The sequence below is a fragment of the Gorilla gorilla genome, chromosome 21 (genome assembly GCF_029281585.2).
Source record: "Gorilla gorilla gorilla isolate KB3781 chromosome 21, NHGRI_mGorGor1-v2.1_pri, whole genome shotgun sequence".
NCBI lineage: Eukaryota > Metazoa > Chordata > Mammalia > Primates > Hominidae > Gorilla > Gorilla gorilla.
In genome coordinates, this window is record NC_073245.2 from 14,494,501 (window position 1) to 14,518,748 (window position 24,248).

The window sequence follows — 24,248 nt, forward strand, 5'->3', positions numbered from 1 at the left end:
AGCTCGAGACCATCCTGGCTAACATGGTGAAACCCCATCTTTACCAAAAATACAAAAAATTAGCTGGGTGTGGTGGTGGGCGCCTGTAGTCCTAGCTACTCAGGAGGCTGAGGCAGGAGAGTAGCATAAACCCAGGAGGTAGAGCTTGCAGTGAGCCGAGATCGTGCCACTGCACTCTAGCCTGGGTGACAGAGCGAGACTCCGTCTCAAAAAAAAAAAAAAAAAAATTCAAAATTGTTTACAATCTACATTTAGTTATAGGTCCCTTATTGAATGATTCCAATCTGCATGAAATATATCTTTCTTCACATCAGGAAAAATGAATCCATTATATCCTTAATAGAACAGAAATATTAGTGCATAGGAATGCTCTTCCCACTGTCACGTCTCCATTTCTGTATGTATCTTACTCTTTCACAGCTGCCCCCTTTGCTCGTCATTTTCCTCCACATTTTCAAGCTTGAGGTCCATATCACTAATTTGGCTTTAAGCTGTATTATTTAGGTGTCATGCTGCCTCTGAAGTGGGGTTTAAATCTGCAGTTGTGTGTTCAGTTTCCTAATAATTCTTCCTTATCTCACTTCAAAGTTTATCTTTTTATCTTGTAATCACAGTCTATTTCTTCGATGTGATTCTCATTGCATAGAACCAGGCACTTTTCCTGGAAGAGTCCACAGTCCTTGCTCCTCCATGGAACTTTAAGACATTTGTGCCAACTGCTCAGCAAGGCCACCAGCTGCTGTAACAATTCCTGACGCCCTAGACACAGACTCTACCTGAAAACAGGAGCCTCATTTAAATGGAACTTGGAAGTCTTTAGCACTACTTATTTCCTAGTTTGCTTTGAATGTACCAAGACCTAATCAATAGATCATTCATTAGCAAATGTTTATTGAACACCTGCTGTGTGCTTGGTATTGAAGATAGTGAGCAAAAAAAGCCTGATCTCTCCCTCAAGAAGCTTTCATCTTTATTCATTATTCAATACTCACAAAAATAAATACACCTCCCAAGACCTACTCTCTCACATCCTCTCTGCCAATTCATTTAATCAGCTATTGCTGCAGCAACCAACTGCACACAGGTGGGATGACAGCACCTTGCCTCAGCTATTAATATATCAAGCACCACTTGTCTTCTGCTCCAGCGTTTCTCTGGAGCAGTTACAGTGAAAGAACAGGAATCCATTCACCCATTCTGATGCATATGTCAACCTGAAGAATGTGGAAGTTAGTACCCTACTTCACCGATAGGGTACAGGAGCCAATGTAAATGCTCCTTTCTTTTGTCCCGCAGGTGGACATTTTTGAGGTTCATTCTACATGGCTCTTTGGAGAGTCCTTAGCAGGACAAGCCTACTGCAGTGACCAACTCATTAACACACTTTCGATTGACTTTCCCTCCTGTCATGTCTCAGTCTTTCCAGTCTCCACCTCCTGTTCCCTGGGATCACTCCCCCAAACTATCTAAGCTCTGCTTCTGGGGAACCACAGTCTAAAATTTAGTTACAAATAGCAAGTGTTTTTAAGGAAAATTATGAGGTGTTAAAAGATAGCTTCTGCAATGCACTTGATCTTGTCTGGGGTATCAGTGAAGTATTCTCCAAGAAAATAACATTGAGGCCGGGTGCAGTGGCTCACGCCTGTAATTCCAGCACTTTGGGAGGCCGAGGCGGGCAGATCACCTGAAGTCAGGAGTTCAAGATGCACCTGGCCACCATGGTGAAACCCCATCTCTACTAAAAATATGAAAATTAGCAGGGTGTGGTGGTGGGCACCTGTAATCCCAGCTACTTGGGAGGCTAAGGCATGAGAATCGCTTGAACTCAGGAGGCGGAGGTTGCAGTGAGCCAAGATCGTGCCACTGAACTCCAGCCTGGGGGACAGAGTGAGACTCTGTCTCCAAACAAAAAGAAAAGAAAAGAACATTGAAACAGATATTTGGATAATAAGATGATACGCACTGGTGGTAGAGGGATGAGGAGGCCATTCCAGATGGGGAAATCAGTATTTTCAAAACCTTTGGGTTAGAAAGGATGCTGGAACATTTGAGAGACTGTAAGAAAGTCAGTGTCACATGCATCCAAACACAGAAGGGAAGGTAGGTGGGAGGGGAGGTGGAGAAAGGCCAATCCATGTAGGCATTGGCGCAGGAACATGACTAAGGCTTTGTTCTAAGAGCAATGAGAAACCTCTGAGGCATTTAGACAAGTGAATTGATGTGATTAGGGTTGGTTTTCAAAGGTCACTTCTGCTGCTTTGTGGAGAACCTATTGGGAAGAAGTGATGCTGGATGTAGGGATGATGATTACGGAGCTAGCACAGTGATCCAGGCAAGAGATGAAGGAGCTGAGCTGGGTGGTTGCTTAGAGATGGGGAAAAGTGGACAGATTTAAGAGATGGAAGAGGTTGATGGAACTTGGTGATGGCTTGACTATGAATCAGATGGGAAGGGATGGTAATTAATTGAACATCTCAACCAAAAATGATGGAGTTCCCTTAAAGCTTCCATCCTTAGGCTAGGCAGGGTGGAAAAACAAGAAGTAATAGACACAGTCTGACATTCAGAGAGGTGATGATTCAGTCATAAAGGTAGAATGCATGAAATATCTGAAAACCTGCTGCTGGCTTCACGAAAGAGTGTTCTGGGTGGATAGAACATGAAATAGGAGATCCTCCAAGTCAGAGATACGAGTATTCCACCTAATGCTCTGTGATGGTGATGATGGTGATGATGACGATGATGACAATAACAATGACAATAATGATACAAAAGTTAATGTTCACCAAATGGTTTCGATATGACAGGTGTGGTGCTAAAGAATGTGGACTCCATCCTTAGGGAAACAGGGAAATTTGTCGTGCGTTAAGAAATATGGCCATCATCCTTAGCAAACTAATACAGGAACAGAAAATCAAATATTGCATGTTCTCCCTTATAAGTTTGGGAGCTAAGTGATGGGAACACATGGAGACAAAGAGGGAAACACACACTGGGGCCTATCGGAGGGTGGTGGGTGGAGGGTAGAAGGAGGAAGAAGATCAAGAAAAATCAGTAATGGGTACTAGGGCTTAATATCTGTGGGATGAAATAATCTGTACAAAACAACCCCATGACACAAGTTTACCTATGTAACAAACCTGCATTTGTACTCTTACCTTAAAATAAAAGTTAATTTTTTTTTTTTGAGACAGGGTCTGGCTCTGTTGCCTAGGCTGGAGTGCGGTAGCCTGATCTTGGCTCACTGCAACCTCCACCTACCGGGTTCAAGAGATTCTCCTGCCTCAGTCTCCTGAGTAGCTGGGATTACAGGTGCCCGCTGCCATGCCCAGCTGATTTTTGTATTTTTAGTAGAGACCAGGTTTCACCATGTTGGCTGGGCTGATCTCAAACTCCTGACCTCAAGAGATCCACCTGCCTTGGCCTATCAAAGTGCTGGGATTACAGGCATGAGCCACCGTGCCTGGCCAAAAATTTTTAATGTAATTCAAAAAAAGAAATTAGTGATTTGATCAGATTTGCACTCTGGGTTTCTATGTAGACAAGAGATCAGAGGGTCCAAGTGAAAAAACAAAGAGGAGCAGACAGACCAGTTGAGAGGCTGCTGCAATCATTCAGATATAGGGTGGAGCTCTGTAGCAGATGTGGTCAGTAACCTGCTCATGCCGGCCAGCTCTCACTGTTGCTGTATACACCCAGGGCATCTCACTGTCTGAGGGCTTTCTCTGACTGTTGAACCATGCTAGGGTTATGTGCGGGGCAGACCAGAAGTGTTAAGGAGTTACTAGCCCCAGGCATGACCCTCAACAAGAGAGGGGCAGAGATGATAAATACTCCAGGTTCCTCATCTCTCAGGTGGGCACCACCAAGTTCCCAGCATGACTGAGCCTCAGCTGCCCACTAATCTGCTCCTTAGTCATCCTGTAGAGCTGCCTTCCCTTCCTTGTCTCACTTCCCCACTCCCCCACCAGAAACTTCTAAGATCACCTCCCAAATAAACTACTTATACTCAGATTCTTATCTCAGGGTTTGCTTATAGGAGATCCCAACCTAAGATAAGTCCTTGACCAGGTGGCAGTGGGGCTACAGAGAAGCCTCCAATGTAAGACATATCAGAGGTTGGTGATGTTTCTTATGGGAAGCCATGAGACAGCTGGGACTATGGTTTCTTATACTTTCAACCAGCAAAGGGGCCACCCAAGATCCACGAGAGAGCTAGGTTGATGGACACTCAAGGAAAATGAGCCTGGTTTGTTACCAAGACACTCTAGCCCCAAATTCCATTGTGGAGTCCCCAGCCCTTGTAAATTAGGCTAGATCATGGCAGCCATAGGAATTTGTCTTGTTTCTTTACTCAAACACACACACTAAAGGCATAATGGTTGCTGTATTAGTTATTTAGTTCTGAGTAACATATTACTGCAAACTTAGTGGCTTAAAACAACAGTAAGCTTTATTATTTTCACAGTTTCTGTGACTCAGAATTCTGAAGCAACTTAGATGGGTGGTTCTGGCTCAGGGTATTTTATGAGGTTACATCAGATTTCAGCTGGGGCTGCACTCATCTGAAGGCTCAACTGGAGGGTCCATTTCCAAGGTGGCTCACTCACTGGATGGCAAGTTGGTGCTGACTCTTGCTGGAGAGCCTCAGCCCCTCTCTAAGTGGACTCCTCCCAGGGATACTTGAGTGCCCTTATGACATGGCAGCTGGCTTACCTCCAAATGAGTGATGAGAGAGAGCCAGGTTGAAACCATCCTTTTGATGGCCTAGCCGCAGGAGTCACATAGCAGCATTTCCATCACATTCCATAGTTAGAGGCAAGTCACTAAAACAAGCTCACTTTCAAGGGAAAGATAATTAGTTTACACCTTTTGAAGGGAAGATTGTCAAAGAATTTGGGGGCATACTTTAAGATCACCACAGTTGCCTAATTGATCCATTTCCCTAGATTCTCACCCTAATCTTGAACGTGATGATCTTTCCAATCCTATGACAAGAAAGAAGCTGGAAGCCGAGGCAGGGGGATTGCTTGAGCCTGGGAGCTCGAGGCTGCAGTGAACTATGATGGCATGACTGCACTCCAGCCTGGGTGACAGAGCAAGATCCCATGTTGAAGGAAGGAAGGAAGGAAGAGAGAGAGAGAGAAAAGAAAAGAGAAAAAAGAAGAGAAGAGAAGGAAGCTGGCTGGAAAAGATGAACACAAGGAAATGAGTGTCGAAGTGAAGACAGAAGTTCCTCTTTGAACCAAGAACAGATCTGGTCCAAACTGCCCCTCCCCGGCTTTCTGAGGCACTTCTTACCACACCTTAGAGCTCAAGAGATCATGTTTGTGAGGCCCTCCATGGCAAGCAGCAAGAATGGAATCTTCATAATTCAGAAAAAAAATGAGTGTATTGGAAAGTTGCAGGGATGTTAACAAAATCAAAGAGAAAGATTCTTTTTTCTTCTTCTCTCTGCTTATCTGTTTTCTCAATAGTGAACTTACATTCCTGTTACAAGAAAAAAACAATAAAAATGTTTTTAAAGAAGGACTCTGAAATTATTAGGTTAAAATAGAAACTCGAATTATATGGTGCTGTCAAGAGACAAACTAAAACAAAACCCATTTTTAACTTTGAAAAGTTAAAAATAAATGTTAAAAAAAAAGTCAAGATTTATCAGGCAAATGCAAAATGGCAAGAATAACAAAATTAGTTTCAGACTACATAGAATTCAAGGCATTAAAATGGAACAAAGAGATTCATTTTATATTGAAGAAAAGTAGAGTCCTTAATGAAGATAGAAGAGATATAGCAGCTTGTCCCATGGCCATTAAACATGTTTCATCTCTACTCTAGTGACAGGTGTCAGAGAATCCCTGGGGTTCCTTTAAAAGGATAATTCCTATTGAGTTATAAAAAGTGATGGGATAAAATAAAATTATAAGTGGACTTCATAGTCTCTTAGTAAAATTCAGACTTGAGTTAAAAATGTATGTAAGAAATATAGGCCTCTGAAAAGAGGGAACAAAATAGGATTATTCCTATTGAATCATAAAAAGTGCTGGGGTAAAATAAAATTATAAGTAGGTTTCTTAGTCTTTTAGTAAAATGAAGACTTGAGTTAAAAAGCTACATAAGAAAAACAGGCCTCTGAAAACTGGGGACAAAACAGGACAGTGAAGAAAAAACATGGAATGGGCAGTTGGCTATCTGCAAAGGGCACCTCCCACTCTCATGTCATGATGGCCTGGGAATGGAAGGAACCAGAAGCACCAACTGAACAGGCCTAGAGTGGGCTGCACCTACAACTGCCCTGAGGGAGGATCTGACTGTGTACTGGGGTGGTAAGAAGGAATTCAGGTTTTGGACAAATGTGTCCATCCAGGTCCGTGTGTCTCAGACCTTCCAGCATTCTACAGCATCCTGATGCTTCTCCCATTCTTGTCAGGCCAGAGAAGGCCAAGGAAGGCATGGACCACAGCACAGCAAATCCACATTATGCGGCTGTTTCTTTCTCCAGGAGTCAAGGACACAACTTGCTGCATGGCTTCCTGCAGGCAGGAAAACAAAAGCAGAAAAAGGCTCAGTCTCCTAGTGCCCTGGAGGAGCCAGAATAGGACACCGGAATTCAGGGGTCACAACAGTTAGAGATGCTTCATCTGGGACCCAGGGATAGAATTTGGGTAAACATGGATGGAAAAACTATACCCTTTTGTTTTCACTTTTCTGTAACTGAAATTGGGCATTTCCTTCATTTGATGATGGAAGCAACAAGCCACAGGAGTGATAGCAGAATTCATGACTATAACTAAAAGAAATCCCGGAGTTTCAAGTCACATGACAGCTGGCGCAGATACCTCAGAATGCCACCTCCATTCAGATGGGACTTAAAAATCACAGCCACCTGGCTGCTAGATCTGGTTATTTAGTACTTAAATAAACATGAACATTTATTATTATGTCATCAATTTTTTTTGAGACAGGGTCTTGCTCTGTTGCCCAGGCTGGAGTGCAATGGCGCAAGTTTGGCTCACTGCAACCTCCACCTCTCGGGTTCAAGCGATTCTCCCACTCACCTCAGCCTCCCGAGTAGCTGGGATTACAGGTGTGAGCCACCACTCCCGGCTCATTTTTGTATTTTTAGTAGAGGTAGGGTTTCATTATGTTGGCCAGGTTGGTCTTGAACTCCTAGCCTCAAGTGATCTGCCCGCCTTGGCCTCCCAAAGTGCTAAGATTACAGGCGTGAGCCACCACGCCCTGCCCATCAATTTGGTTTTTGTAAAAGTATTTTGATAACTGTTTTTCAGTGTAACTGATTTCCTTTGCAGTTCTAAATGTTTTATTTTTTAAAAGTAAAATTCTGAAAAGGTTTCATAAGCTTCACCAGATTGTCAAAGGGGTCTGTGGTCCAAAGGAGACTGAGACCCCTGACGATTAGATGCCTTGCCCTCTCCCCACTGCCCCTCAAGCCCCTTAAGGAGGGGAGTAGAGCCAGAGGGCACCAGAACATCTCACCCCACCCCTCTGCACCCCCAGGAGGAGTGAAGGAACTACAGAACACAGAGTTTTGTGGAATTTGTTAATTCAGTCTTTTTTTCTTTTCTTCTCCCTCTCCTTTCCTGCCCCCACTTCCCTCATATCACAGCCCTCCAAAGTGACCCATGCTGAGACTACCTAATATGTAATCATCCATATTTGGATCCGTGCTGTTATTTTAATATTCAAACATGAATTTGCATATATGCATATACTTATGTATTGACATACATGCATATACATAGCGATTTTCCAGCCTTTTCCCATGCATAAGAGAAGCATCATAAATAAATGGAGAAGAGATGGATTTTCTGAGATAATATATACTCAATAATTTTATATGTAATATATTGCCAAAAACTGGAATCACAAGACATGCAATTCAAAATGCTGTTTTCTTCTCATTAATGTCATATTTTTTCTGTAGTGTTGAATTCTATTTAAAAACTGTAGGCTGGGTGCAGTGGCTCACACCTGTAATCCCAGCACTTTAGGAGGCCAAGGCGGGTCGATCACGAGTTCAGGAGATCAAGACCATCCTGGCTAACACAGTGAAACCCCATCTCTACTAAAAATACAAAAAAACAATTAGCTGGGCGTGGTGGCAGGCGCCTGTAGTCCCAGCTACTCGGGAGGCTGAGGCAGGAGAATTGTGTGAACCCAGGAGGAGGAGCTCGCAGTGAGCCCAGATAGTGCCACTGCACTCCAGCCTGGGCGACAGAGCGAGACTCCATCTCAAAAAGAAAAAAAAACTGTTTCTAATGACCGCATATATGTCACATAAAAATGCAACCAAACATATTTAATCATCTCCCCATTAGACTTAACATTTCCCAATTTTTTCTTAAAAATGCTATGATGGGACAGGTGCCGTGGCTCACACCTGTAATCCCAGCACTTTGGGAGGCTGAGGTGGGCAGATCGCTTGAGGTCAGGAACTCGAGACCAGCCTGGCCAACATGGTGAAACCTCATCTCTACTAAAAATACAAAAATTAGCCGGGCATGGTTGTGCATGTCTTTAATCCCAGCTACTCAGGAGGCTGAGGCAAGAGAATCACTTGAACCTGGGAGGCAGAGGTTGCAGTGGGCCCAGATCACACCATTGCACTCGAGCCTGGGCAACAGAGTGAGACTCCATCTCAAAAAAAAAAAAAAGTACCTATAAGTACCTGTTATGAACTACATGAAATAATCCTTGCATTATATATTAGGTTGAACTCCATCAAATTGATGTCTTCATGGCTCAAAACTATATTATCAATTTCACATGAGTCGATTAATTAATAGTAACATTGTTCCTGGAGTTACGTTTTCTCTACCACTTTTCCATCAGCCCCTAGTCCAGATTCATATTGTTCTATTTAGTATAGCTTTGTGATATGTTTTAATCTGGTATAAGTTTGCCCTCATTTTAAATAAAATGTTTTTACTTATTTTTTTCTTCCAAGGTAACACAAGAGAAATTTAGAATTATTTCATTGATTTCCCATGAAAGTCCCATTAAGACTTTTCATTAAAACTATTTTAAAATTACAAATGATATATAAAAGAATTTGTATTGTTATTTTTTGCGGTTTCCTAACCAGGACCATAATTTGATGTTTTACTTATTAAAGTTTTTTTTTTTTCAAGCTAGTTTCTCAGTGAAACTTTTCATTAAAAAAGGATTGGAGTTCCTACTCATTTTTGGTTACATTTTTGCTTAGGCTTTTCAGACTTTGTTATTGTTACAAATGAAGATTTTCCTTTCTACTTTCCAGCTTATAATTGTTGGCACATAGAAAAACATTTTTCTAAGATATTACTTTTGTATCCAACCACCTAATTTACAATCTCATTTTTAACACGGCATTTGCAATTGATTTTTTTTAGTTTCTTGTGTTAAATTATAACATCTTCAAATAATGACAGTGTTTTTTAAAAAATCCTCTTCTTTTCCAAGTGTTAAAAAATATTATTCCTAACATTTCTTATTAAAATGACCAGAACTCCCAAATTTTCAAATTAAAAAAGTACTCTGCCTTCTGGTTTTTGTTTTAGTGAGAATGCCTGCTGTGATCTAAATGTTGAAATCCTAACCCCCAAGGTGATAGTATTAGGAGATGGGGCCTTTGGGAGATACTTAGGTCATGAGGAGCCCTCATGATTGGGATAAGTGCTCTTATAAAAGAGACCCCAGAGAGCCGGCTATCCCCTGCCACATGTGAGGACTCAGCAAGAAGGTACCATCCATGGGGAAGGAGGAGACTTCCTTGTCAGACACCGAATCTGCCAGTGCCTTGATCTTGGAGTTTGCAGCCTTCAGAACTGAAAGAAATAAATTTCTGTTGTTTACAAGCTACCCAGCTGATGGTATTTCATTATCGCAGCCGGAAGGGACTAAAGCAATGCCTTTATTGTTTAAATGTCAGGAATGGCATTCACTGTGATTATAGTAGAATGCTGTTCTAATACTCAGTATAAGTACATTGATGGTCCTAGGCAGTGGTACTCTGCTCCTGGTTTACAATGAGTTTCCTCTCAGTAATGATGACTGAGTTGTAATTGATTATGCTCAGGATTTATTGAGATGACCATACATTTTCTTTTTTTAAGGAAAATTTCTATTATTTTAATTATTTTTATGTACAGAAAACTCAACAGCGTACATTTAACCCAGTTTAGTCGCAAGTTCTTTAGCCTTTGCCTTTTTTAGCTTGGTGATGTGAGCCACAGACTTGGGACCCAGGACATTACCTCCTCAGTGACAGCAGATCTCATCGTATCTGTCGCTGTAATTGGTCCTGATAGTTTCCACCAGCTTAGCCAAAGCTCCTTTGTCTTCCAAGTTAACCTGTGCGAAGGCAGCAGTGGTGCCTCTCTTCTTGTGCACTAGAAGTCCCAGTCTTGACTTCCCCTTGATAAAGCAGTAAGGGCCCCCCATTTTTATGACACAGGGCAGGCAGGAAGACAACCAGCTAGAAGAAAGCACTAGCTGAAGAGCATATTTTGACCAAAAGCAGTAAATTTCAAAGCTAGCTTGGTAGCAACTGCTCTGGGTTAAAAAGTTCACGTATCTGCCCTTCAAGGCAGATGACTATATATTTTCTAATGTTTCCTACGGGTTTGATGTGTGATATTTAGATTTCTCCATAGCAAGCAATTCTCCCATTCTTGGGTTAGATGCTGTTTGGGGAAGGGTCACTCTGGCAGAGGCAGGTCTGCACACCTGGGTTGTTGCTTTTTGCACACACACACCCGCCCCATTTTACACCGCACACCGCAGAACTTCACCGTTTCACACATTCAGAAATGAAGGCCTCCGTGGTGTAAACAAGTTGCCCAAAGCGATACAGCTTCCAGGACGGAAACCTTTGGATTGTTGGTCCAGTCGATTTAACCGTATCTGAATGGTGTTTGATTGCTTGTGTGATCCTGGCTGGGAATATTCTCCTTTCTGGACTTCAGTTTCCCCAAAAGACCTTATACTCTTCCGTAGACATTCATTCTAGAGTCCAGGAGAGTACCTGGAAGGGACACTAATTTCTCTCTCCCTTTTCCCCATGGCCTATGCATTATTGTTTCAAGCCCATCTCCCCCATGGCCCATCTACCCGCAGCCAGCTCTGACCTGAAGGCCGGGTCAAAGGGGTGCTAGGAATTCCAGGTCGGTGATTGGCCTTCTTCTCTTACTCTATGTAGACTCCAGCCTATAATTCCTAGTAGGGAAAGAATAACCATCTCTAATTTGCAAGCGCTCAGGGTCTCGGGTACAGACAGGAACTGGCCCCTGCCAGGGGCATTCCCAGGGCATTGCTCCTGGGATGGACAGAGGGACCAGTGGGCAGGCCAGTAATGCCAACATTCAGAGGGTCCTCCTGCCGGCGGGGGCTTCCTGGAGGAGGTGGCCCTCAAGAGGGGCTTGCTTTAGATAGTGGGGGTGGTGTATTCCGTGCGGAAGGACCCTCCCGTTGTGTGGCGGAACCGCACAGTCCCTTTAATGGGGTATGTTGGTACAATCACTCCATCTTGACGCCTAGCCCCACCCCAAACGTTTTCAAGCCAAAGCAAACAGAAGCAAGGCCCAGGTTTAAACTTAAGAGGCTGCCTTCAGATTTTGTTTACTTATCCACATTTGCAATCTTTCGGGACCCACCAAGGCCAGTTTCTTTTTCAGACTTTGCACTAGGCTATGAGGGCAGGGGGTGGCGGGGAGGGCAACGTCCCATACCGTCTAAATCTCGCCCATACGCTGCCACCTGGGAAAGGGGGCAGAAAGGGGCGGGGGTGCTCTAAAGTGAGGCGGAGCTGGAGGGCTCTGAGGAAATGCCCCGGGGCACCCCCTCCCCAAGGCAGCCTGGAGTGGACGCGCGGCTGCCAGGCTTCCCGCGGAGGACGCGACCCCGGCGGTGCCCGAGGCTGGCGCGCCCTCTCGCGGCCACGCCGGGAACGCCGCCGGCTGAGACCCTCGCATCCTTGGAGAAGCCTGTGGTTCGTTCCAGCCTAGGCCCGGCGGGCAGCAGCCCACGCTGGGTGTTTGAGGGCAGTGAGGAAAACGACCTATCTGCAGAGATCGTCTCTGCTGCAATCTTTCTGCAGTCCACGCTGGGGAATGCCCTGGTCAGCGCGACAGAGTCCTCCGCTCTCCCCGGCATCCCCTGTCCAAGCATTTCTCCTCTGCCCGCTGCTGTCAGCTACCCCTCCCCCTGCCTCTTTTGCTCGACTCCTTGAATTAACTCAGCCTCGTAGGGGTGTTGATGACTGCTTATTCCTCCCTTTACCTCTAGCCCAGCAGGATATTTCATAACTTTCCTCCAAAGCAGCGGTCAAGATCTGAGTTAGCTCCACGGCTTGCTGACTCTCCTCATGCTCAGGTTCCTCAAACGGGGATAACTGTAGTATCTGTGTCCTGATTTGGTGTAAGGTTAGTGAGTTACTACGTGTGTAGCAGACCCGTGCCTCCACACATTCCCTCGGTGCCCCTCCTTCTTCCTGTGCCCCTGTCCTCTGTGTGCCTTCTCTGTGGGGAGACAGCCAGCATCTTCTCGCTTCTCTGTTGCAGGGCTGTCCCAGGCTGCTGGAGCCTCCCTGGACCACATGCAGCAGCCTGGAAGTGCCAGGGATCAGGGGACGTATTTGCCTATATTAGAGTTCCCCAGAGAAACAGAACTTATGGGATTACATATATACATGTATACATATGTGTGTGTGTATATATATGTATATGCATGTATGCATCTGTGTGTATACATATATATGTGTGTGTACATATATATATATATGTATATATATGAGAGAGATAAATCGATTTATTATAAGGAATTGCCTCATGATCATGAAGGCTGACAAGTCCCAAGATCTGCATTGGCAAGCCAGGAGATCCCATGGTTGGTTCCAGTCCTAAAGCTGCCAGGCTCAAGAGCCAATGTTTCAGTCCAAGTCCAAAGGCAAGAAGCAAGTTGATGTCCCAACTTGAAGGTAGTCGGGAAGGAGAAATTCCCTCTTAATTGGAGGAGGTTCCACATTATTGTTCTATTCAGGACTTGAGCGGATTGGACAAGGCCCACCCACATTGCAGAGGTCAATCAGCCTTACTGATTTAAATGTTAATCTCATCTAAAAACACCCTATCACAGAAACACTCAGAATGTTTGACTGAACATCCAGACAACCTGCGACCCAGCCAAGTTGGCACATAAAAGTAACCATCACAGCCCCCGAGGGCAGATCTTCATCATGACAGGTGGTTGGGGAAGCAGGAGCCACACTGCAGCTCCACTCTGCACTCTCGCCTGGCCTCCTTCCCTTCCCAGTCCCAATTCCTCACTCCCTGGGTTTTCCTGAGGCCTACCCCTTAGTAAATTACTTTCAAGTGAATCTTCCTTCAAGGGTAGGAATCTGCTCCTTGACATTCCTTATTCACCATCCTTCTGCCCGGGTTGGATGGATCCCCTCCTGGTGCTGGAACAGTCTGCTCCTTCCACAGGATGCTCAGAATGTAAACCATCATTGCAAAGACTGAGGCTTCACAAGGAAGATTCCTTCAAACTCATGGTAAAGCATAAACTGAAAACATGAGAAATTGCATATTTTTCTGCCCATCTCCTGGGCACACAGAAGGACACAAAGAGCTTGGCTCCTCACATCACCTTCACGGGCACTTTATCATGGATAACATGAGAACAAGTCTGGCTGATAACAGGATTACGTGATTGTAATTAGATGGATAATTATTCACACGTGGAAGGTTTGATGACTGGGTCTTGGAGAATAGGAGCTATAAATACACATATTAGAAAAGGATTCCATTAAAAGTGAACCTAAAGCAATTGAAAAGCTTCTGATGGATCATTAGCCATTTAAAGAGATTTTTGTTGCTAATGTGTCGCTCTTTCCACCTTTTATTAAAAAGCTTCAAAAAGGAAATCAAAGCATCTGACATTATAATGTAAATCAATGGGGAGAAGGCATTAAATTTATAAAAGTTCAGTTTTTATGCAGCTTCTCCTAAACCCAGCTGTGATACAAGTTGAAGTCTACTTTGTGTACCTTGGCATAAAATGAGGTCCATTATAAACACATATTTTAGTAAATTCAATGTGATGTAGATGCAGGTTGAATACAGCAGCCAGTTACTTAAATTGAATGGGCTGAACTTCCCAGAAGAAAATCTGAAATGAACATGAAATGCTGTTACTCTGCTTCAACTAACCAGACACTCTTTAGACGAAAGTGTGCCAGGTGGAATATCATTTCATATAGTGTTTTCAGATATCCAACTGATCTTCCACATTTGCCCAGCCCTGCCCTGGTAAGCAATTACACAAAAATGAAACACCCAATGTTTGCTTATTAATTTATGCCACGGACAGCTATCAGTTGCATTTAATAGGCTTCTAGTCCAGGAATCAGCCAAGAGCAAGACTCTTGAGCATAAAAGGATAAATTTAAAACAGACTTCTTTTAAGAAGGCAGATTTGTTATGGCACACATATATATGTGATGTCTGTGTATTTTACACTGTAAAGACATACATCAAATGTAGTAGTGATTATCTGTGGTATAATTGTTAAAATTATAGAATAACATAAATAATAATTTTATGTACACTCATGTATCCACCATGAAGCTTAAAAATGTAACACCTTAAACCAATGCAGTTGAAACCCCCTGTGAATGCCTCCAGGACCATGTCTGCCTGCTCATGTTCCCTAGAGCTGAACATTATCTTGAATCTGCTATTCACCATTCCCATGCATTCATTTAAACATTCACCACAAATGTATGCATCCTCAAACACTGTCTAGTATGTTTAAACTTTAATAAATGAATGCATCATAACACATGAAATCCTCTGCAAGTTGGCTTTCTGCTTGTGTTTGTGACATTCTTCTGGTTTTGTTTTTGGTTTTGTTTTTGAGAAGAAGTCTCGCTCTGTCACCCAGGCTGGAGTGCAGTGGTGCCGTGTCTGCTCACTGCACTGCAACCTCCGCCTCCCAGGTTCAAGCTATTCTCCTGCCTCAGTCTCCCGAGTAGCTGAGATTACAGACATGTGCCACCGTGCCTGGCTAATTTTTGTATTTTTAGTAGAGATGGAGTTTCACCATGTTGGCCAAGCTGGTCTCGAACTCCTGACCTCAGGTGATCCACCCACCTTGGCCTTACAAAGTGCTGGGAGTACAGGCATGAGCCACCGTGCCTGGGCTGTTTGTGAGGTTCTGCTGTGGGGATCTGTATAGCTGTAACTCACTCATATTTATAGCTGTTATTTTATATTGTGTAAGTAATCACAGTTCATTTACTCATCATATTCTCCTGTGGGTGGATATTTAAGTTATTTCTAATTGTTTGCCCTTATCAACAGTGAGACTATGAAAAATCTTTATTTATGTATATGAACCATTTGAAAATAAGTTGCAGAATGTCCTATAATTCTTTCCTCATTGTTAGATTCAGATTATACTTTTTAAATGTACACTTGGGCTATAAATTTACCTCTAATGCTCATTTTACCTTCATTCAACAAGTTTTCATTTTTTAAATATTATTTTTTAAAGCCATTTAACATGTTCAGAGTGCTTTTCTTTCTCTCCCATGCATATTTTGGATGTTATTAAAGCTCATAACAAATAGTTTAATTTATTTTTAGTCTTTCTTTTCTAACAAGTTTATCTTAGAATAAAAAATTTACCTCTAAGGACCACTTTAGTTTCATCTCACAAATTTGGCGAAGTAAAATTGGTATTATTGCCTAAGATAAATATTTCAGATTTTCTATTATGTTTTCCTTATTAATCCCTGAATTATTTCAATTTTATTTCATTGAGATCAGAAAAATGTGGTCTGTAAAAGAATTCTTTAGAATCTGTTGAAATTTCTTCTGTAGCTGAATATATGGTCAATTTTGGGAAAGGTTTTATGTGGTCTTGTGAGAAAAAAACTGTATGCTTTCAATAATTGACAAATGGAATCTAATTAAACTTAAGAGCTTCTGCACAGCAAAAGAAACTATCAACAGAGTAAACAGACAACCTAAAGAATGGGAGAAAATATTTGCAAACTATGCATCTGACAAAGGTCTAATATCCAGCATCTATAAGGAACTTAAACAAATTTACAAGAGAAAAACAACCCCCATTAAAAATTGGGCAAAGGACATGAACAGACACTTTTCAAAAGAAGACATACACACAGCCAACAAGCATATGAAAAAAAGCTCAATATCACTGATCATTAGAGAAATCCAAATCGAAACCACAGTGAGATACCATCTCACACTAGTCAGAATGGCTCTTATTAAAAGTCAAAAAATAACAGATGCCCGTGAGGTTGCAGAGAGAAGGGAATGCTTATACACTGGGAGTATGTGTTGGTGGGAGTGTAAATTAGTTCAACCATTGTGGAAAGCAGTGTGGTGACTCCACAAAGAGCTAAAAACAGAGCTACCATTCAACCCAGCAATCTCATTACTGGGTATATACCCTCCAAAACATAAATCACTCTATCATAAAGACACATGCACGCATATGTTCACTGAAGCACTACTCACAATAGCAAAGACATAGAATCAGCCTAAATGCCCAATAATGACAGATTGGATAACGAAAATGTGGTACACATACACTGCGGAATACTATACAGCCATAAAAAAGAATAAGATAATGTCTTTTGTGGGAACATGGATGGAGCTGGAGGCAGTTATCCTTAGCAAACTAAGGCATGTGGCCCCAAGTCTCTAATTCTGATTCTGTGTCTATTTCTTTTGTGAGCGTATAATTTATTTATCATTCTCACTTATAAGTGGAAGCTAAATGATGAGAACTCAAGGACACAAACAGGAGAACAAAACACACTGGGGCCTACTTGAGATGGGAGGATGGGAGGAGGAAGAGGAGCAGAAAATATAACTATTGGGTACTAGGCTTAGTACCTGAGTGATGAAATAATACGTACGGCAAACCACCATGACATGGGTTTACCTATAAAACAAACCTGCACATGTACCCCTGAACCTAAATTTTAAAAAACGTGTATGCTTTCTATGGGGCCAAAGATTTCTGTTCTCTCCCTCCATTTCTCTTCCCCTCCTCCCTCCCTCTCTCTCCTCTCTTCCCCCTTTCAGCCCCTCCCTTTATGCTCAGGTGTATTAATCCTGATTTTCTTATTCATTCATTCATTGGCCATCCTGATTCTATTTCTTTTCCTTTCAATCTACTTTTTTTCTTTCCTTCTTTTTTTTTTTTTTTTTCTGAGAGAGAGTCTCGCTCTGTTGCCCAGGCTAGAGTGCAGTGGCACAATCTCAGCTCACAACCTCCACCTGCTCGGTTCAAGTAATTCTCTGCCTTAACTTCCCGAGTAGCTGGGATTACAGGCATGTGCCACCGCACCGGCTAATTTTTATATTTTGAGTAGAGACGGGGTTTCACCATGTTGGCCAGGCTGGTCTCTAACTCCTGACCTCAGATGATCCACCAGCCCCAGCCTCCCAAAGTGCTGGGATTACAGGAATGGGCCACCATGCCTGGCCATCTTTTTTTTCTCAATGTTTTAATCTATTCCAAGAGATGTGGCCCCAAACCTCTAATTCTGATTCTGTGTCTATTTCTTCTGTGACTGTATAATTTATTTATTGTTCTGAGACTATCCTTCTAGGAGCATACAAGTTCCTGTGTTGTATTTTCTTGGTGGACTGTTCCAGTATGAGACATCTCTCTTTGTCTTTTTTACTGCCTTTTTTCCTAAAATTTTATCTTGTCTGATATTAGCATTGCTGCATTGTCTTTTTTAGTGTCATTAACATTGGCCTGGTGGTTGCCCCTTTCATTTTAATGTTGTAGTGTCTTTTGATTTATGTTTCTCATAAACAGCATAGAACTACACTTCATGTAATTGTGGCTTTTGCTCTAATCCAAAAATATCTGGATATCTAGATTAGGTGACTATGAGGGGTCTATCACCTATTTATTTTTTATTGTGATTACCATTACATTGGACTTATTTCTGTCACTTAGTGCTGTGTTTACTACTTAACCTGCTTCCCCTTTGCTGACTTTTTCCTTCTCTGACTTCTGGTAGATTGCACATGCTTTCTTTTTTTATCTTATTTTTATTTTTTATTTTACTTTAAGTTCTGGGATACGTGTGCAGAATGTGCAGGTTTGTTACATAAGTATACATGTGCCATGGTGGTTTGCTGCACCCATCAACCTGTCATCTAGGTTTTAAGCCCCACATGCATTAGGTGTTTGTCCTAATGCTCTCCCTCTCCCTGCCCTTCACCTGCCGACAGGCCCTGGTATGTGATGTTCCCCTGCCTGTGTCCACGTGTTCTCACTGTTCAACTCCCGCTTATGAGTGAGAACATGTGGTGTTTGGTTTTCTGTTCCTGTGTTAGTTTTCTGAGACTGATGGCTTCCAGCTTCATCCATGTCCCTGTAAAGGACATGAACTCATTCTTTTTTATGGCAGCATAGTATTCCATGGTGTATATGTGCCATATTTTCTTTATCCAGTCTGTCATTGATGGGCGTTTGGGTTGGTTCCAAGTCTTTGCTATTGTGAACAGTGCTGCAATAAACATATGTGTGCATGTGTCTTTACAGCAGAATGATTTATAATCCCTTGGGTATAGACTCAGTAATGGGACTGCTGGGTCAACTTTCTGGTTCCAGATCCTTGAGGAATCGCCACACTGTCTTCTACAATGGTTGAACTCATTTATACTCCCACCAACAGTGTAAAAGTGTTTCTATTTCTGCACAGCCTCGCCAGCATCTGTTGTTTCCTGACTTTTGAATGATCACCATTCTAACTGGCATTGCACATCTGTTCTTTATTCCCTTTTGTTCTCCCTGCCTGCTTGGAATTTAAATATTTTTGTTTTATTCATTTAGTAGTTACTTTTATATTTGTCATAGGCATCTTTATTTCATATGTTTCTCACAAATCAAGACAGTGTACCCCCTTTTTAAACAAGGTTTGGAATTTTCAGTTCTTTCCCTTTTCTCATAACTTAGCTCCCACCAGCAACTATGTCATTCTTATCTACAGTTTTAGTTCTGACTTCTTTTAAAACATAAATTGTTCTTTTGTTCATATAAATTATTATAATTACAGCTAAGTCTTTTATTATATCATAATTGTTATATTATATCATAATAAAAGGCATAGCAATAATAATAATTTATATTGTTATTATTTTGAGTGAATACTTACCATATTTATCAATTATATATGAGATATACATTGTTTCACTATTTAACTTCCCTATGATCGTGAGGTTAAATTCTGTCTTTAATTATAATTGATTTTTTTTCTTAGAAGTTAATAAAGTAGCAGTATATCTTACATAACAGTGTATCTTATAATTGGTAACATCTTAGATGGGATGAAATAAAGTGTTTAGCATCACCAATGTATTTTCTTACCAATCTCTTTGCTCATTGTTGCTTCTTGCATCCCACTCCTTCCAGAGTTCATTTTTCTTCTTGCTGAAATATATTCTCTAATTCTCACAGTGAGGATCCATGAGTTCCTTATCTTCTGACTCCTTGAATGTCTGAAAATGTCTTTATTTTACACTCACGATTGAATGATGCTTTGGCTGGGAATAGAATTCAATGATCACAATTTTTCCCTTACCATTTTACAGATAGTTCTTCATTTCCTCTGACATCTGTGGCTTCTGATTAGAAGCCTGCTGTCACCTGTCTGTGATTTATTTGTCCATTATCTGTCTTTCCTCTCTGTCTTATTAATGTTTTCTCTTTATGTTTTGCAGCTGCACTGCAGGTCTAGGGGTGCAATTGTCAAGGTTCCCAGCTTGGAATTCAGTGAGCCATGTCTTGATTTCTGGAAAACTCTCTTTGGACATCTCCACTGAACTCTTGTCTCTTTTCCTTCATACTTTGCTTCTCCATATCATTACTAAATCCTGGGATTTTCCCCCACTCCTGTCTTTTAATTTCCCAGCCATGCTTTCAACTGAAAGCAATCTATACTCTACTGAGGGATTTTTTATGACCGCATTTTCATACCCCAGATTTTTTTTTTTTTTTGAGGCGGAGTCTCTCTGTCTCTCAGGCTGGAGTGCAGTGGTGCAATCTCAGCTCACTGCAGCCTCTGCCTCCTGGGTTCAAGCAATTCTCCTACCTCAGCCTCCCGAGTAGCTGGGATTATAGGTGTGTGCCAGCACGCCTGGCTAATTTTTGTATTTTTAGTAGAGACAGGGTTTTGCCATGTTGGCCAGGCTGGTCTCAAATTCCTGACCTCAGGTGATCCACCTGCCTCGGCCTCCTATAGTTCTAGGATTACAGGTGTGAGTCACCGCACCTGGCCCATACCCCAGATTTCTAACCAAGAGGTTTTTTTCTCCCATATCTGCCTCTTCTATTTCAAAACTGCCTTTCTTATCCCATAACTTCATATTATTTCATGGATACTATGCTGTCCTTTATTTATGTGACAGTTTTTAACTTCTAAAAATTATTATTTCACTTAATTTCATTTTTATTTTTATCTACTTTAATGTTTTATTCTTTCTTCATGTATTTATCTAAACCTGAAAGTCTTAATGTCATTTTCAGATGGCTTTATTATGTCTATTTCCTCAGTCATAAATTCCTCTATTTTTGTGGATCTGTCATTCTTGGTGCTAGATTTTCTCATGTCTTTAGAATCATGTGTTTAGAAATTCATGTTTGACAGCCCCTTTTCCACTGGAGGGCTTTCCCGCAGGTACACCTCTCTTCAGGGCCGTTTTAAGGCTTATTTTTTTAAAGGATCTACAGGGTGCCTAGCTCCCAAGCAGGTCTTATGGTAGTGGCTTAGCTTAGCTCCACATTCCAATGGGTGCAGCGGTTTTAGGACCTGGCACAGGCCTGAGCACTTGTCTCATCCGCGGCCTCTGCCCAGCTCCTGGCAAGCAGCCTGGAATCTGGCTACAGCCCATGGTGTGTGGGCAGCATTCTCAGCCCCTTCGATGATCGGGCAGCTGGTCCTGGCCCCGTGCCAGTGCAGGGTGGCCAGCTCAGCCCCTGCCGGGCAGCTTTGCTATCCCAGCCCCTCTCAAGCCCACTTGTCTTCTTAGCTCCTCACAAGTGTGAGCTCCTGCTTTCAGCTGTGACCTTCTCCCATTTCTTATCCAGAGGCGTGGGTTTCTTGTTTTTAATCACAGTGACATTCTATTTCTCATTTTTATCTAACTACCTAGTAGCCTGTGTGTTGGGAGCAGTCAATCTCTCCTGTGGACCTGGCACTCTGGTTGAAGTTCAGTGTTCTAAGGCATCCTGAGATCCGCAGAGCCACCGCCAGCTGACAGTGGGGACAGTGACATGTGATATGATGGTGGGGACAGTGGGGTGCTCTGGACACACCTCCAGCTGCTACCAGGGAGCTCTACTTGCAGGGGTTTGTATACAAGTTTATATACAAAATCTCTATTACTAATAAGCCAAATATTTGGAACCCATATTCTAGCCCAAGCATCTCATTTTCCAGATGGAGATGAGGTTGTTAGTTCCAGAGCCAGGCGGGAAACTAGGTCTGCTCATGTCCTGTCTGACACTCTCAGAACTGCACCAGGCATAGGTCTGCTAGGCGCCCTGTAATGCCCATCTCATCCCACATGATGGGGTCACCTCCCTCACTTCATCCCCAAGACGAAGCAGTTGGGAACTCAGCCCAAGAGGAAAATTACTTCCAAACCCATCTGGAACACTGATTCATGTAACCAAAACCACCTGGCTGCCCGCCTGGAGAAGGTTCTGGGTTGTGGCACTGCAGGATCCAGTGAGGCCCGGGCCTCTATTTACACACATTTCAAAGAGAGTGGACCCCTCTCAGAGCTGCAGCAGCAGCGCCTCAGGGACCAGTGTCCAGGAATTCCCCCAGCTCACCTGGCAGTGCTGCCTAAAGATTTAGGTCTGGCCGGATGCAGTGGATCATGCTCCCCCTTTGGCCTCCCAAAGTGCTGGGATTACAGGCATGAGACCAGGAGCTCAAGAACAACCTGGGCAATATAGCAAGACCCCCGTCTCCAAAACAACAACAACAAAATTGTTTTTAATTAGCCAGTTGTATTTGTGTGTGCCTGTTATCCCAGCTTACTCGGGAGGCTAGGGCTAGAGGATTGCTGAGCTCAGTTCAAGGCTGCAGTGAGCTATGATCTATCCACTGCACTCCAGCCTGGGTGACAGAGCGAGACCCTATCCCTAAGGAAAAAAAAAAATGTAGCTGAAACATTGACCCATTAGTAAGGTAGGTGACTCAGAGTGTACTTCCAGCTGATTCTCTGGCACAGCTAGGAGCATCCAGTCAATTACTCAAAGGATTCTTGATGATGGCCAAAATATGTGTGGTTTTGATGATGTCTGGAGAGGATGAGGATGGTGCCAACATGTTTTCATTTGAGCAACTATTACCACTCCACAAAGGGAAATCTGCAGATCCTGCTCCTTCTGGTGCATGCGTTTTCTAAAGGTGGACCCTGCTGGATTCTGGGGTTCCTTGCAGGTGCCTCAGGAGCCATCTCAGCAACACACGTGTCTCCTTCCTTAGAAGCAAACAACTGTGCTGTGCCATGGTGAAAAGGAGCTGAACTGAGACAGGAGTCGTGTCTTCCTGGGTGACCTCAAGCCTCAAGCCTACATCAAACTACATCAAACATGGTACCACATCGTGGACAAGTTACTAGTCAGGATTTTTCAGCCTCAAGGGACAGATGCCCAATTAGACAATGCTTAGGTGGAGAAAGGAGAATTGTTTGCTGGTTTGTAACAAATTTCAAGAAGGGCAGGAGTCCAAACACCATCACCTTTGCTCTCTCCAATGCCACGACTGTCCATGTCATCATCCTCATCATTTCTCAAGCTGCTTTTCTTAAAAGACAGGACCCATAACCATGGCCCAGATCCCATCTCTGCAGATCCGCCCCAGCAATCACGTCTTTGTTGTCTCCCTCCAGTTTAGAAAGGCCCGGAGAAGGAGTGTGATTAAAGCCCAGCTCTGGGGTTCGCTTCTGGTTTCGAACATTCTCCTCGCTGTTTACGTTTACAGTTTATATTACTCATAACTCAGAGAGTTCTCAGTACTCTAATCTGTTTTATTGCCGTTCTTAATGCAAGTGTGTTGATGTAAGCGCTCTGCCAGATCTTTCTGTTCTTTGTAATCTCCCGTTCTGTATAAACGCTCTGCCCTTCATACTCATCGTGTGCTCTGGACAATGGCTCTTCATCATGTCGGGTTTTCAGTAACAATTTAGTTCATTTCTCTCTGTTGGCTGTTTTCCTTTATTGTAAGAGAGGGAATACAAGGCGTTGCTTACTGAACACTTACTGACATGTTCCAATTAGAAGGAGGCTCTTGTTGGTACCGAGCATATCTCCCCAAACCAAAAATACTTATTTATTTTTAGAGAAGGGGTCTCTCTCTGTCACCCAGGCTGGATGAGGTTGTTAATTCCAGAGCCAGGCTGGGGTGCAGTTGCACGATTATAGCTCACAGGAGCCTCAAACTACTGGGCTCAAGCAACCCTCCGTCCTTAGCCCCTTGAGTAGCTGGAATTGCAGGCACATGGCCCCATGCCCAGTTAATTTTCTGTTTTTTTTTTTTTTTTTTTAGAGATGGGGTCTCACTATATTGCCCAGGCTGGTCTCAAACACCTGGCCTCAAGTGATTCTCCTTACTTGAGGAAGGCCTCAGCCTTCTGAGTAGCTGAGATTACAGACACAAGCCACTGAGCCTGGAAAACCAAAAATATTTAGATAAACCCTATGTCAGTTTCCTTCTACCAATTTCTACCCACATTTCAGGGTCCTCACGTGCTCCCAGCCGGGCATGATATGAAATTGACTTTGTTACTGAAAATCATGTTAACGGGGCCATCCTCTTATTTTGCACACATCTTTATTTGTCCTTTTTGCTTCTCACTTATCTCTGGTGCTTGGAACCAATCCATCATTTTTTATGGCTTCTGGGCTTTGTATCATACTTTGAAAGGCCTTTGTCCCTCTGAGGTTATAAAAGAATTCTCTCTTGCTTCTATCACTTTTATGAGTTCCCTTTTTAGACTCCTTTTTAGATTAAGTCTGACCCATCCAGGATTAATTTTAGTGTAATATAAAAGGTATAGCTCTAATTCCACATTTTTCCAAGTGGCCTCTCAAGTCTCCAAATCCCCGGATTTCAATGATCCTTATTTTTCCCCTATTGATTTAAAACTCCACCTCTATTATGTAGTAAAATTCCATGT